This window comes from Nilaparvata lugens, chromosome 1, assembly GCF_014356525.2.
Source record: "Nilaparvata lugens isolate BPH chromosome 1, ASM1435652v1, whole genome shotgun sequence".
Classification (NCBI taxonomy): Eukaryota; Metazoa; Arthropoda; class Insecta; order Hemiptera; family Delphacidae; genus Nilaparvata; species Nilaparvata lugens.
In genome coordinates this window covers 52,360,449-52,376,193 of record NC_052504.1, presented here as the reverse complement: position 1 = coordinate 52,376,193, position 15,745 = coordinate 52,360,449, and positions in this window count along the sequence as shown.

Genomic DNA, 15,745 nt, shown 5'->3' with positions numbered 1-15,745 from the left:
AAAGCTCCTTGGGGGTTCTGGAGTTATTTGAGCAATGCCCCAGATGGAGACGTCACACATATTAAAAAAAAATCTTATACTGAGTCCTCGGTGTTATAACCTCAAACTTATAAGTGTGTGAACGAACACTACAGAACACCAGGTTGAGAAAGTCAGTACAATATTTAATACAATCGTCCAAATCGCAGGAGGCATAAACTCCTGCCCCCCCTTGATTTGTTTAGTGACTGATTGTGTGAGAATAATATTTTTTGCAACTGTAGGTTGTGGTGTAGCAATTGCTAGACACTAGATTCAGTGACCTTATATTATTACCTGTGTTGAAGACAGTATATAAAATCAAACAGGTCGAGCAAAAACCTCGATGCATATAATTTGCGGGATTGTGCCTCTTATAAATTTTGAAGGTTCAGGATAAGTTCGATAAACCAAATGCCGTTCAAAAAATACTTCGAGGACAGAATCTTTTCGAGTTTTAGGCACTGTTGTGTGATTTTAACACTGCAGCTGCTTTTGCTCTGTAGTAGGAAATTTATTCCAAAGTTGAAGTTGGGCACAGATAAAAGCTGATACTAGCAGGTAAGGACAGAGAACATATGATCTCGATCTGACCCCACTCAATATTTCCACTTAGATCTGTTCCTTTATCCAGATTTGGATCAATTATTTCAATGATCGTCTTTGATCGGTGTTTAACAAGTACAAACGTGCCGAACACAAAATCTGAAGGGCTAAAGAAATAATCGAACTTAGGAAATAGAGTATTGAATTTGAAATATAATGAGCAATAATAATAATTGACAAAGAATGCAGTTCCAAGATTTGATAGACAGGTTTTGAATAATTTAATGTTGATAGACTTTATTGAATTTGTGCTATGATGCTTGGCTATCATGCACATTCTTTTTACAAAGTTTAAAAAACTCTTATAGATGAATCAAAATTCTAAATGATTTAACTAAAAAATATTACAATATTTGAAACTTAATCAGGGTCTTGGTTCAGGCAGATGAGGACAGTTAAACGACCACAAAAAAATTGACAATTCCAATTCAGTACAATTATACTATCAGCGCTTCCAACGTGGCCATTACTATTTAGCAAAGTGAAGTTGAAGTAATTTCTGTACTCTTTCGAAGCGAAGGGTGGGGCCCCATAAAATGAAAAGAGAACTCACGTAATCCTTTTTGATGTAGTAGTTTCTTCAAATTAATCTATAATCGGTAGCTTGTCCAAACTTCAGTCTTCAGCACATAGGGTTTCCAGAAATTATAATTATTTCCTTCACCAATTAAAAATGGATAATACAAATTCAGATTTATGGAAGCGATCTATTGATAGAATAATTTACATATATAACAAATAATATCGCCTCGAGTATAGGTTAACAATTAAAATACATAAATTGAACAAACAAGAATGTCACTGGAAAAAATAGTAACTTTTCAAAATAAAGGTCTTTACCATGAAGGCATCGAAAGGGAAGTAGTGTCTTCTCAAAACTTTTGGCTGAGCAGTTCTGTCTTACCTAATTTGCATGGAAATTCTGCTATTGGTAGAACCAGTATGACGTATACGTTATGTCAGAGAGGACTTTTCTAGTCGCTGATAACAAAAATAGAATATCATGTTTGAATATCATCACTCTTTGGTGTTATTTTTCTGACCTATGATTGGCCTGAACGGATCACAGAGATTCTTACATCAGTCCATGCAGGTGATTCTATAATTATTACAATCACAAATAACAAAAAATGAATATTACTATTCTCATCAGTGATAATGCTTGCATCATGATCTTGCTCACTTTTATAATATTTAACATGTTGTACATTTCCATTAATAAATTGATTTAACAATAATAAATAATATATTTTTTATTTTTGAAACTCTTATCCTTTTTACAATAATTATTGGTTTTAGAAGTAATTATATCATCGTTTTGTCTCAAACGTAAGGTCAGTAGTAAAGAGAATTTATTTTAACTAGTTGACCGAACGAAGTGAGGTCTAAGATTCAAGTCGACGGTTCGGCATTTCTCATAATGTTTAAATGTTTTAATGCTTATATGTTCATATGTTTATATATTTATATGTTGCGCATTTACGGCGAAACGCGGTAATAAATTTTCATGAAATTTGACAGGACCGTATGTTCCTTTTTAAATTGCGCGTCGACGTATATACAAGGTTTTTGGAAATTTTGCATTTCAAGGATAATATAAAAGGAAAAAGGAGCCTCCTTCATATGCCAATATTGGAGTAAAAATCAGACCATAGAATTATTCATCATAAATCAGCTGACAAGTGATTACACAGATGTGTGTAGAAGCCAGTCTATTTACTGTGTTTGTATAAGGTCTATAGTTTCAATCAAGGCTGGGTTTAAACCAAAGTTATTAACAAAATGGTTATAACTTAATCCTTATAGATTCTATTAGACTGAACGGAAGTTGACAAACACATATCTTCATCATGTGTATGATAGGTTATGTTCAATCTAATATAATCTAAAAGGATTGAGTTATTAACATTTTCAATATAAATTTTGTCTAATCGCAGCTTTAAGGTCTTTGGTTTTCGATATTTTGTTTTGCAGTCATGGTATTATTATGCGTGCCCATCAGTATCAATATTCTCACATTCGAAAAAACTAATTTAATAGGTGAATAAAAATAAACAAATGAACTAAATAATGCTGGAGGAATTGATTCTAAAAAAATAATTTTCATCAGATAAAAAGATTATCACGGAACTGGATGAATTATATCATATGGAATAAAAATTCAAACGTGAACTGAGTTTGTTAACATTAATTTAAAACAGTTGACATCTGGTACTTGTAGATGAGAATACTGCGTGAGGTCTACTGTTCACAGAACTCAGTAGTTAAACAGTAGTGATACAGATACTAGATACTAACAAATACTAGTAGTTCTGAAAACAGTAGACCTCACGCAGTATTCTCATCCACAAGTACCTGATTGAAACTACAGACGTTATGGAAATACAGCAATAGACTGGCTTCTCCACACACCTGTGTAATCACTTGTCAGCTGATTCATGATGAATAATTCTATAGTCAGATTTTTACTCCAATATTGGCGTATGAAGAATGCCCTTTTTTCTTTTTATATTATCCATGAAATGCATAATTTCCAAAAACCTTTTATATACGTCGACGCGCAATTAAAAAGGAACATACCTATCAAATTTCATGAAAATCTATTACCACGTTTCGCCGTAACTGCGCAACATATAAACATTCAAACATTTAAACATAGAGAAATGCCAAACCGTCGACTTGAATCTTAAGGTGCTTACAGACTTTCGCTCTGCTCCGCAACCGAACGTCACTCCAGCAGAGCGATTGATGATCGACCGGGGAGCAAGAGTGGTTCGACCGGGGAACGCGAGAAGATCTAACATCTTCCGTAACGTTCATGATTAGTGCGACTGCAGAGCGGGGGCGGAGCGACTGCGGTACGATGGGGGAACGAGGGCGGTACGAAGGCGGGGCGTGCTTGGTGCGGGTTGGAAGCGCGTATATGTATACGCAGCTTTAGACCTCACTCCACTCGGTCAACTAATTTCTTGACTGCATTCAAAACAGCTGTTCACTAATGTAAAGAAAGTTTTAACCTCTAAATTTGATAGTTGACTATATACAATTTACAAATTATTTGCAATAAATTATAATTTTCAATAAATTAATAATTCTTCCAAAAATATGCCGTATGGAACGGTGCTCTTATCTCAGTCTCAGCTGTTAATAAGTAATCTTTATTGCTATCAGGTAACAGTACATTTACAGATGGAATTAAATAGATAATGCATTTATTCAAATGCTAATCAATATATAATTATTATTTAACGAAAATCCTAAATAAATGCTGTAAATCACCCCCGAAGACTTCTGCTTCTGCAGACATTGACAACAGAGTTAACAGCTAGCTGGAAATTCGATGAGAACTACTATCCAAATCAATTTTGTATAGTATTATAGATACCGTATCCTTAATTTTTGGATAGTAGTTCTCATCGAATTTCCATCTAGCTGTTAACCCTATTGTCAATGTCTGCAGTAGCAGAAGTCTTCGGGGTAATTTACAGCATTTATTTAGGATTTTCGTTGAATAATAATTATAACAGTACATTTGTTACTCTTCCTAGCCTTTGACAATAATAATAACTTCTATTTTTACGATTTATTTCATTTCATGGTCTCAATAATTAATATGTCATAAGATGTGTGCTGGAAGAAAGATTCTTAAAGAAAATACCTTGTCAACTATGGTTTCTCATGTAATAGGCAGGTAAAATATAACTGAAAGGGAAGGGTGTGTGATAGGGAAGTGAAAGAAGGTGGTTAGATAGGCAGGGCTGAGGGATGGGCAGATAGGATGTGAAATAACAAGATAACGGTAACAATATTTAAAGATTAAAAAATGATTGCTTTTTATTCAATTAATGTTTTCCTGCTTCATTCTCTTTGTAATTTTAGCATTGTTGAGATGATGCTCCGAAATTTTATTGATTAATAGCTGATAACCCGTGCTTCGCGAGGGTCTATATTAAAACTTAACAAACTGGAAACTTGACGTGATGAAATCTATAAGAATTAAAAATAAGCCTATAAGAATCCTAGTTTAATTAATAATTTATATGCAACATCTCAAGTAAATCAGTCTAGTAGTTCAGACACATCATCAGCGTCAAACATAATTTTCCTTTCCTTTACAGGTGTATAAGCCAGTTCTTCCCTTCATTATAGCATAGAAGATGATAGAAAGATGGATTATCATTATCTTTGAATTAGAATAACTCTTGAAAGGTTTGAGATATCGATGTGCGGTTTTCAACATATTCTCACTTGAAATCCTGTATCGAGTTCATATATCATATGACCACCTTCCAATTTGAAAAAAAATGAAGTTGAATTCAAAATGGCGGCTCGAAAATGGTGGTAGAAATTTTAGTCGACGGGAAACCTGTTTTATTATTCAAATAGGATTCCCAATCATATCTATCTTTCAATTTCCCTTTTTATAAGAAATGTTCAGCTGCTTCCATACAACAACTGGAAGCATGACAAATTGAAAACTTGACAAACTGAAAACTCGATGTAATCAAATCTTGAAGAATCAAAAATAGGCCTATAATCATCCTCGGTTAATTTAAAGTTAATCAGTCCAGTAGTTATGTGACGTGATTATTGAGATGTGATTATGTTTCAAACATAATTTTCCTTTTCCGTACGTGCATAAGCCAGTTCTTTCCTTTATTATAGTAGAGATTATTATGTTGCTTTGGCCTGTGATCTGTATGAAATGTCCTGTAACAACTCAAGGTGCGACCACAAATGCTGAACCAAACCTCGAACCACGCAGCAAACCGTGCATTCCACCGAACCTACACGTCATATCCAAATCCACAAAGAATTTGATTGTTGTTGGCAAGAAATATGTTATTCAACGCAGAAATCATTATTATTTTACTAAATGATAGGATAAGTTGAATAGTTTCCCTTTTAGGGGGAGTTTTGACAACCCACAAAACTCATTTTTTATTTGAAGAAATATCGAAAAGGTGCATAGGACCTTATTTTTTTGTTCAGCTTGCCAAAATACCCCTCATTTCAATATTAAAATTTTCGACTGACTGTACACTCAGTCAATTATTTATTCTATCAGGGCTCGAATTGCATAATATAATTCTGCAATTGTAATCAAATAAGAATGGAAGAGAATAATTCACTTCAACAGTACATAACAGTAAACATAACAGTTTACTTCCTAGCGATTCTTCCAGCAAAAACGACAAGAGCTGATAGCGACAACAAGAGACTGTTTTCCAGGTAGAGAAATTAGTCACGGACTCGCCCCGCCAAAACAAGACACTTCTTTTCAGCACAAGAACGACAAAAGCAGCCACCGCCTAAACAAGACTGATCTCCAGTGCTAGGATGGATGTGTCTGGCTTCGACGATGGTGTACATTGACATCGTCCCTGATCCCACATTCGTGAAGAAATCATTCAAGTTAGCGGCGTCAACTCCAATTTTGCAACTATCCTTTTTATCTTCACCAATGGCTTCATTTATAAATATATCCAAAGTTTTGAACTATTGTTATCACACACTTCAATTTTGGTTTTGTGATATACTTCTTTTGTTCTACTTATTTTTCTATTTGATGTGTATCTATAAGTTTTGTATTTGTTTATCAAATCTACATTATAAGGATCTTTTTTATCTTTATCGGGCATTTTATCACGAACGATTATCCCTATTGATTTAACTGTTATCCAAGGTTTGAGGGGACGATTTTTACGAGCATTTTTAATTACAGTTTTACTATGATTTATGGCATTTATCAAACTGTTCACCAATTTCTCAACAGGTGTGTTAATGCTTCCATGACTTCAGAAAAAAAAACATTCCAATTTTCGTTCTCTAAGTGATTAATTAGAGTACTGTAGTTACAGAGAGGTCTTAGTATTATATTATTTATCGGCCATATTGGATATATTATTATTATTACCCAGATGAAATGATACTGAATAATAATCTGTAATTGTCGTTTTGAGAATATTTCCCAACGAATAACTGAAACTATTATTGGCATTTTTGGAAAAAATATGATCCAGGCATGTCTTAGACATATTTTTGTAACTCTCGTACTCCCGTTAGGATTTAAAACCTCTGCTTTGTAAAACATGCATATAATCCTGTACATGGTTACTAGTAAGATGAATATTGATATTTATATTACCTACTATAAACACACTGATTCGATTTGGCGTATTTTCAAGTAACTGGTTTAAGCTATCAACAAAATTTTCTGTGTTATTGTTACTGGGAGATCTGTAAATTCCAATAACTCTTAGTATTATCATTTGATAACTTTAGATCAATGCACAAGGAGTTGGCTTCAGAAATATCACATGAGATTACATTGGAATTTATATTGTTTTTCATGTAAACACACAAATCATCACATTAGTGGAGAGCATATTAAGGGACTCGACATTTTTGCCAGTTATTGTAGGAACATAATTTGTATAATCATCAATTTCCGACGTAGGATTTTCAACTTCCAATAAACCAAGAATTTCATCCACATTGGCCATGGAAAAACGTTTCCATTCATTGCGGGCTGAATTAATTGATGATTGATAGTTTTCGATGCTACATTTCTGTTGAGACCAGACCTACAGACCAGACCTATTTGTAACAGAGACCATTGACCTCAGTTCTAAATGTGAAATTTTATTGCCCATATTCGGTTTTATAAATTAACGTTTGAATTGCTCTAATATACGTTGGGCAGGTTGTATCATTGACTCTATGACTATGTTCTTTTTAAAAATATTTGCAATTTGCACAGGTAGGGGCTTGTGCTTTGTTACGACAGGACTTACATTCATGTCCTTTTAAAGCACAGTAACCACAAATTGTGGATTTAGCCCTGCAGAACTTAGAAACATGCCCTACAGCCATACATTTGAAGCAATGTAATACTGATAGATAATCTTTTACTCTACAAGAGGTCCAATCTACATAGATAGGCTCTTTATTTATTATTTCTCTCTGGATATCGGGAGAACATTCAATTACCCAATGGGGTGCTCTTTCCCCTTTTCTCCTACTTTGAACAATGGAATAAAGTCCTTTTCAAATTCATCTTTTTCAAGTGTGTTGCAAAAATTCCTATTATAAATATCCAAAATCAAATCACTCTGAGTTAATTCACTAGGAATGTTATATATACTATTACTCTTGTCTTTTTCATTTCTGGAGTGCTGATTTTGAAGTCCTTACTGTTCACTATTTCATTTCCTGAAACTCTTTCCTTATCTTCTGTTGGGTCCATAACAAGTAAAACTACGCCACCACGTACGTTCACAGCTCTTCTAGTTTTCAACGATTTTTCTTTTGGTATGCATTTTTTAAAATGATTTTCAATCTAGCTTTAAAAAAAGGTACTTTCCCTGATGTTTGGAAACATTCCAGAGTGACTCCCATCCACAAGTCAGGTAATAGAAATTTGATTCAGAACTATCGTCCAATTTCAATCCTCAATTCACTAGCAAAGGTGTTTGAGGAGATTATTTCCAAAAGGGTTCATTCCTTTGTCCATTCAAATATCGAATTGATATCTTGATTCATAATCCCAACTGTTTCATCTATTTTTGTTATAGGACAGCTTAAATAAATTTGAAGGTCATCTGCATAAGTATGGAAGCTGGAAAACTTGATAATGGAAAAAAGCTCATTAGCATACAAAGTGAATAGGAGAGGGCCTAAAATTGAACCTTGTGGTACTCCATGCATAACATGTTTCCAATTTGACTTTTTGTCACCAACAGAAACACAATCATTGTTTCCTACCTGAGAGATAGGATTTGAACCAAACTAGGATGAGATCAATTGATACCAGTCAACAAATACTGAATCGAAAAAGTTGAATTTTTAATTACAGCAATCAAAAGCAAACCTAATATGATCATTAATAATTGAATAAATGAGGAAAGAAACGATCAATTGCCAGTAAAATATAACGCTGAAGTTGACTCTTGAGCCCCGCCCAAATCTTTTGCCCGCAGCAAAATTCGCTGCAGTTGAGCAAAGCCTCTAACACTTCGATTTCTCCATGACTTGACCCTATAATTCACATATTTAGTTGTGGCTTAATTCCTTTGTTGCCGAAAGTAGGCAGATCTTGTTAGATGCTCACGGCAAATAGTAGGTTCTTGAAGCAAAAATTTAAGCCTGCGGCCTGTTTCATAGAAGTTACAAATACAGGAAAAGTTCTTGTATTACAGGTAGAATTTAGAAGTTTGTGTTTCATAACAATTTTCCCTGTAAAACAATTCACAAGACATTTGCCTGTATTACAAGTAAATAATACAGGACTTTATCATAGCTGTGTTTCATAAAAAGAAACTTCCTGTATTACTGGACCTGTTAGATGTTGAATATTTTATCATAGTTCAGACCATCCTAAAACTTTTTCAAGTGTAGGTAGAATATTGAAAAGCGACATTTTGTTGAGAGGGCAACGTGTTAAAATGGATGAAGGTAGTAGTTCTAGTTCTGGTAAAGATGACTATGTTATTATTTGTAGGCCAAGAATTTACAAGGACAGAATTTCTTACAATATGATGTAGGAAACCTATAAATATTATGAACGGTTTAGATCAAGCTTTCCTCAATAAAGCATTGTTGGAAATATTCGAAAAATGTGCGTCCATAATGTTTTTTATGTTTTTTATTAAACAAATTTTATGTCGTTAAATTAATTATTAACATTCGATAATTAACTTTTTTTGAATCATTACTACTCACATAACTATTATAATAAGCTATGAAAGTTAAGTAGACCCAGTTATTATAATTTCCCAATCATTTATCATTAACAAAGTTATTTTCCAGCATGAATGCAATCTGTCCATCGTCAGAAATTTGATAATGTGGATTTTCCATCAGAACATCTTAAGTAGCATTTTCAAATATTATATTAGGCTCGCTGGCCAATAAAAACATTAATTCAAAATAAAGAAACTGTAATACAGGCAAATATTACAGGTGATTTTACAAGTGTAGAATTATTTTTATGAAACATAATTTTACAAGATTGTAATTTTAATTCCTAATGGAGCTCATCTGTAAAGGTTTCACAAGCAGATCAACCCTTAGGCATCGAAAGTATCTCTCCCACTCTAGCTGTCTCTCTTTTTCAACTATGATTCCTCACTCTCTTCGGTACTCTATGTCTGTACCACCTTATACTTTCGTTTCTTATGATCTTTGTCCTTGTCGTTCCATCTTTCCTCTATCAAACACACTCTCACGCTCTCTCTCTTCCAAGAATAGTCGACTAAGTGTTTCATAGATGTACATAGATTCAGCACACTATTATATCATATAAATTAATATTCCATTGTAGCACACTGCATTAATTACGTCCAATTATAATAGGATATTCTCGCCTTATAAACAATATTGACCTTGAATCGATTCACAAAATCAGTGTAGACGGTAATGACATTCCTTACTGTAGCTCAGTTAAAAATTCATGTATTACTATGAATAATATTCTTGACTGGTCAGAACAAGAGAACAAAACTTGTAAAAGACTGAAGGTATTCTCAGTCATTCTTGCATTGAAGAAAATGCACGAAATCCTCCCTAGAAACATTAAATTATTATTGGTCCAATCTTTCATCTTCCCACATTCAATGTATTGTAATTCTGTTCTCAACGATATGCAAGTCACTTTGATTGATAAACTACAGCGTTGCCAAAATTATGGACTACATCTCGTCTACTCTCTTCAACGTCATGAACATTTATCACCCCTGCAAACATTGCCAGTTCAACATTGAAGTTTCCCGATCAAAGACGTTTCCGAATAGTCAAGCATGTTAGAGATATCTTGAAATATGAAAATCCGAACTATTTCAAAGATGATTTCAAATTTGTTTCTGAAGGTAGGAGGATAGATTCTTCACATACTAGAACCGGAGAAAGTACGTTAAGGATACCCAATTACCCAACCATCGAACCACTATTTTTCAAAAAATCCTTTTTAGTCAGTGCCTGTTGTGCTTTGGATGCACTTCCTGTTTCCATTAGTTCCATCGAGAGCTGAGTGAGCTTTATCCTGACTTTAAAAAACATCTTTTGGTACAAATGACTGAAACTGTCCGGCCCTAGAACGATCACATGACAACCATCCCTCACTCATCCCACCAATACAAACCTATAAACCTGTCATAGAATAAATTGTATATTTATTATATGAACTGATGTTATTTCAATTATTATTCATTGCATACAGCTGTATATTACTGAAAGTTGATTACCCTGATCTACTCTCAGCCTACTCCATTTTATTAATCAATGATTTGATCTCACTGACAGATACTTTAGGGTCAGGCATAAAAGTTCATATTCTGATTTGAAGGAAATTAAAGCAGGAGTTCCTCAAGGCAGTGTTCTGGGACCAGTTCTTTACCTACTCTATACCAGCGATATTCCCAGCCTTGATGAGAATACTACAGCAACATTTGCAGACGACACAGCCATGTTATCAGTAGACAGTAATATACATATTGCAACAGAGAAACTACAGAGATCCATCAACAAAATTCAAGATTGGACTAGAAAGTGGAGAATGAAATTGAATGAAACAAAGTCGATTCACATCAATTTTACCAATAAGAAGGATCTGCCCATACCAATAACTATCAACAACCAAGTTGTACCATATGCTCATGATGCCAAGTATCTAGGTATGACCTTGGACGCAAAGCTTCGCTGGAAGGCCCATGTCAAGAAGAAGAGAGAAGAGCTTCGAATCAAATAATATAAGAAGCTGTATTGGCTGATCGGAAGAAACTCTGTCCTTTCAATCCGAAACAAAGTACTTCTGTACAAACAGATATTAAAGCCAATATGGACGTATGGTATACAACTTTGGGGGTGTACCAAAGAAAGCAACATCAATATCATTCAACGTTTTCAAAACAAAGTGCTAAGGAACATTGTGGATGCTCCTTGTTTTGTCAGGAACAGCGATCTTCATAGAGACCTTCACGTCGATCTGGTGTCCACCGAGATCCAGAGGCATGCGGAGAGGCACGAGGGGCGACTGCACCAACATGACAACGTCGAGGCGATCCAGCTGCTAGACAATGGAGGGTTGGTGCGGAGGCTCAAAAGGAGGAAACCGTTTGAACTAGTGTAGTGCTTGTTCAAGTAGTGTCCAGTGAAAGAGCAGAGCAGTGATTGAGTGAATCTAGCTTCTATAGTGCAGTCAATAAGTGTACATATTAATTAAACAATAGCAGTAAGAGTTTCTAATGAGAAATTCACTGTTCAATTTTTCAAGTAGTAATTTAGGATAGAAAAAATTAGCTCATTAGTCTTTAGACTAGATGGCTATAGTATTGACCAATAGGGAAAAAAAATGATTTGATCTTATCTACCTACATAATTATTTTACTCTATTAATTTTCTGTTTTTTCTCCTCCTGAATTAATTAAAAATGATAATATATTAATATAATATATTAATTGAAAATTTTACAATATTTCCATTGATAAATAAACCCTTATTTAAATTGATGAAATTAACGTTTTGGTAGAGAGTTAGTGGTGTAATATATGTGGTTACAATTAAGGTATTTTAGATTAGATATGAAACAAGCTCCTTAGCATGTAAAATGTATTGTATTAATTCCAATTGTAGCTACTGCTGATCCATTGTGCCTTATATGGTTCTACCGGCTGAAAGAAAATTCGTAGACTACTTTAGGAAAAATATTTTGCAATCAATGAAACAATTAACCGCTCTGAATTTATCGTATGATTTTGCATAGTTGCTGATTGAGCAGTATTGGATAACTACGAACTAATTCTACCTCGATGAAAAACTCCTTTATTGGATTAGACAATGTAGCTTGGCTATTTAATTAGAGAATTTTATCGTAAGAATTCAAAATTTTGGCAATGCTCTGCTTAGCCAGCAGTCCATAATTACAAATTGTATTCTTTAAAGCCTGTCACAATGGACTTCTTGCGCAATCCTATGTCACATTCTGTAGTCACTGACTTTTGTCCAAATTTTTCCAATATCGTACGATATCGTACAATTTTGGGAATTTCTGTTGTGTGGGGGGGTTAGCTGTTGTTCGGCGATGACGACAAATACGAGGTTTCTTGATTGATTCGGGTACCCTAGCCAATCATTCTAATTCCAACCGTCACCTGGAGAAGACCCAGAAGCAGCGACCACGGGAGGATGGAGTGGACAACTTTGAGGGTGTACATTGTGGCTGGTGAGTCCCTAATTCATTATTAAGCTTGAGTCACCCATTGTTCCTTTTTGACCAGTCCAGCTTGATTATTGTAATTCCCTTTTTCAAATTAAATTAAAGTTTTTCAAATTTTTTCAAGTTTTAAAAGTCCTTTTGAAGGAGGCCTTCTGCCTACTCGAAACCCTGAGACACAGAGATTGAGTAACTGATTAATAGTCAAGCGTCTTCAATGTTAACACATCGTTAATATAACCATAGATAAATTGAGTTCATTTATGATTTACTATTCTTTTGGATTTGAGTATTTGAATATATGTAACTGACGATGCTTAATAGTCTATCCATCCATCCTCCTCAAGATTGTTCTGTTTAAAATCAAATCACTATCTATTTTGTATTGTTGTGAGAGGAGTAACGTTAGATTTGTATTTTCTATATTTTCGATACTAAGTTTGTTTTTTTTTGCCTCTGAGAGGGACCAGCGAAGGCCTAGGCTGTCTTCCAGAGAGCTGTTGAAGTAAATAGTGAGGTCAAGAAATACCTCATCTCTAGATAAAAGTTTTTTCGGTGAAAGTCTGTTTTGTTTCCAATGCTTTCAAGCTAGATGATACGTATAATTTTCGATGTCTTAGGAAATGAGAAATTTATTGTAAATCTTACCCCTGACAGTTAACAAGCTATTTTTTCCCTTTTGGTGTAGTTAATGACATCCTAAATCATGAGTAATTTTTTTTCAATTTTGTGTAGTTAATGAGGTTCTAAATTGATAGTTAATTTATTTTTTCATTTTGTGTGGTTAATTAATGACGTCCTAAATCATTAGTTAATTTATTTTTCCATTTTGTGTGGTTAATTAATGACGTCCTAAATCATTAGTTAATTTTTTTTCCATTTTGTGTTGTTAATGACGCTCCAAATTATAAGTAATTTTTTTCCCTTTTGTGTAGTTGGTGACGCTCTAAATCATAAGCTAATTTATTAGTTGGATTTTGTAGTCTCACCTTTGATATCGATCCAATTAGGGACTTGGTGTGTAGTCCTTTGTCAAGCAAAGAGCGGATTGATAAATGAATAGATATTATCATCCTCATTATCATTAAATTGAATTATTATTAATCAGAACAAATTCAATTTTGATAATTCCGATACTCCATGAGAAGATCGTTGTCACAGTACTACCTACTTTGAACTTTATCCAGTATTTTTATTGATCTTATACTATTATCTATTATTGATCTTATTCCCCCTTTGGGGAGAGAACACTCAGGAAGGGCTACTAGTTTAACCTTCTGTTGTTTATACTAATATCATCTTATCTGCAGTGTGTATTATTTATTTTTCTTTCTGATCCCACGAAATTCATAGTTCTTATTGACAAATATTTATTCATTTATTTGTATCAGATTGAATTATTGAGCTGAAATTGATAGTACTTGGCTTGATACCCTCACTCGAGTCCCATTAAATTATTAATTTTAATGGCTTCAACTTCAATCATTAATTTATATGATTAATTGAATTACGAATTTTGTCTTCAATCTTCCATTTTGTTTTGTTTGAGTGAACTTCACTAGTAACTGGAGTTTTGATTATAAAGTTTATTTTGTTATTATAGACTCAATTTATTATTATAGACTTAATTTATTATTATAGACTTGCCATAATATGTGTTTAGATTTAAGAATATTTTCTTATTTTGAGTTTGTCATCGTGTTGCCACTTGTTCCTCTTTGATTTTGTGGGATAAATTTTCTAATACTGTTGTTGCCATATTTTGTGTTGAGATTTTAGAACACTTTTATTTTCATATTGTCGGGTTTTCACTTGTTCTTATTTGATTCTGTGGAATGAATCGGTGTTAAAATCTTCTTGTCGTCCTCACTATATTCAACCAGCGTCCTGCACAGTACAACCCCACCAGAAGGGAATAGAATTCTGGGAGTCATCGATCCCAGCTGATTACAGTGGGAAGGATATATTTTTCAAAATTCTTTCCGGAGATTGTTAGCCATTGTATATAAGTGTAAAAGCCAGTATATATTGTAATCTACATAAATAAAGTACTCAATCAATCCATTCTAACATGACGTCACTCTCTCACTATTTCCTTTTCAAAGGATTATCACTATATCCTCCAAACCTTCACTTCGTCTCTCTAAATATTCTCTTGGCCAGGAGATGATGATGAATTGGGAGGATATAAACTCATATCGATGGACATTGATAAAAAAATGTACAAATTTCTCACCTCCAATACATAGAAATAGAAGTGCTTTTCCAATTTTTCTACGATTCAAAATTTTCTTGCTCTCTTCTCATCTCTCTACATTAATATTTCATCAATATCATTGAAAGCTTATTCGCTACTCTTCATTATCACTAATATTGCGATATCGGTATACATTATTGATACTGGTGTAATAAATATATATGATTATAGTATCATAGTTGATATCTCATATAGTTTTGATTTCATGTAATTACAGAAAAATATTGTATTAGCACTGCTTATCAACTTCTGATCTCCGTAGAATGACTGAAATTGTCACAGATCAATAATTATTATAGTAGTCTGTTTCAGGAAGGGCTATCCCGTTTACGTAACTCATTCGAATGCTGCTGCGCATAGGACAATCGAAGATCACCGGCACCAAAGTTAACCGCCTGGTCTCTTATAATAATTCACCTGGAAGACCGGGGTTTTTCTCACTGTATAAGTGAATAGAAATCCCAACTAGGATCCAATCATTTATTGTGTAAGCTCATTATATTTACTGTAGTATAAAAAAAGATACACGAGCCCACTTCACTTCAGCTACAATAATTCATTATTGCAGTCCCCACTAGATTAATTTTTTCTAGTGTAACTTGATAATATCGTATATTATAGTGATTCCGTTAAACTTGAATTTCACCAGGTAA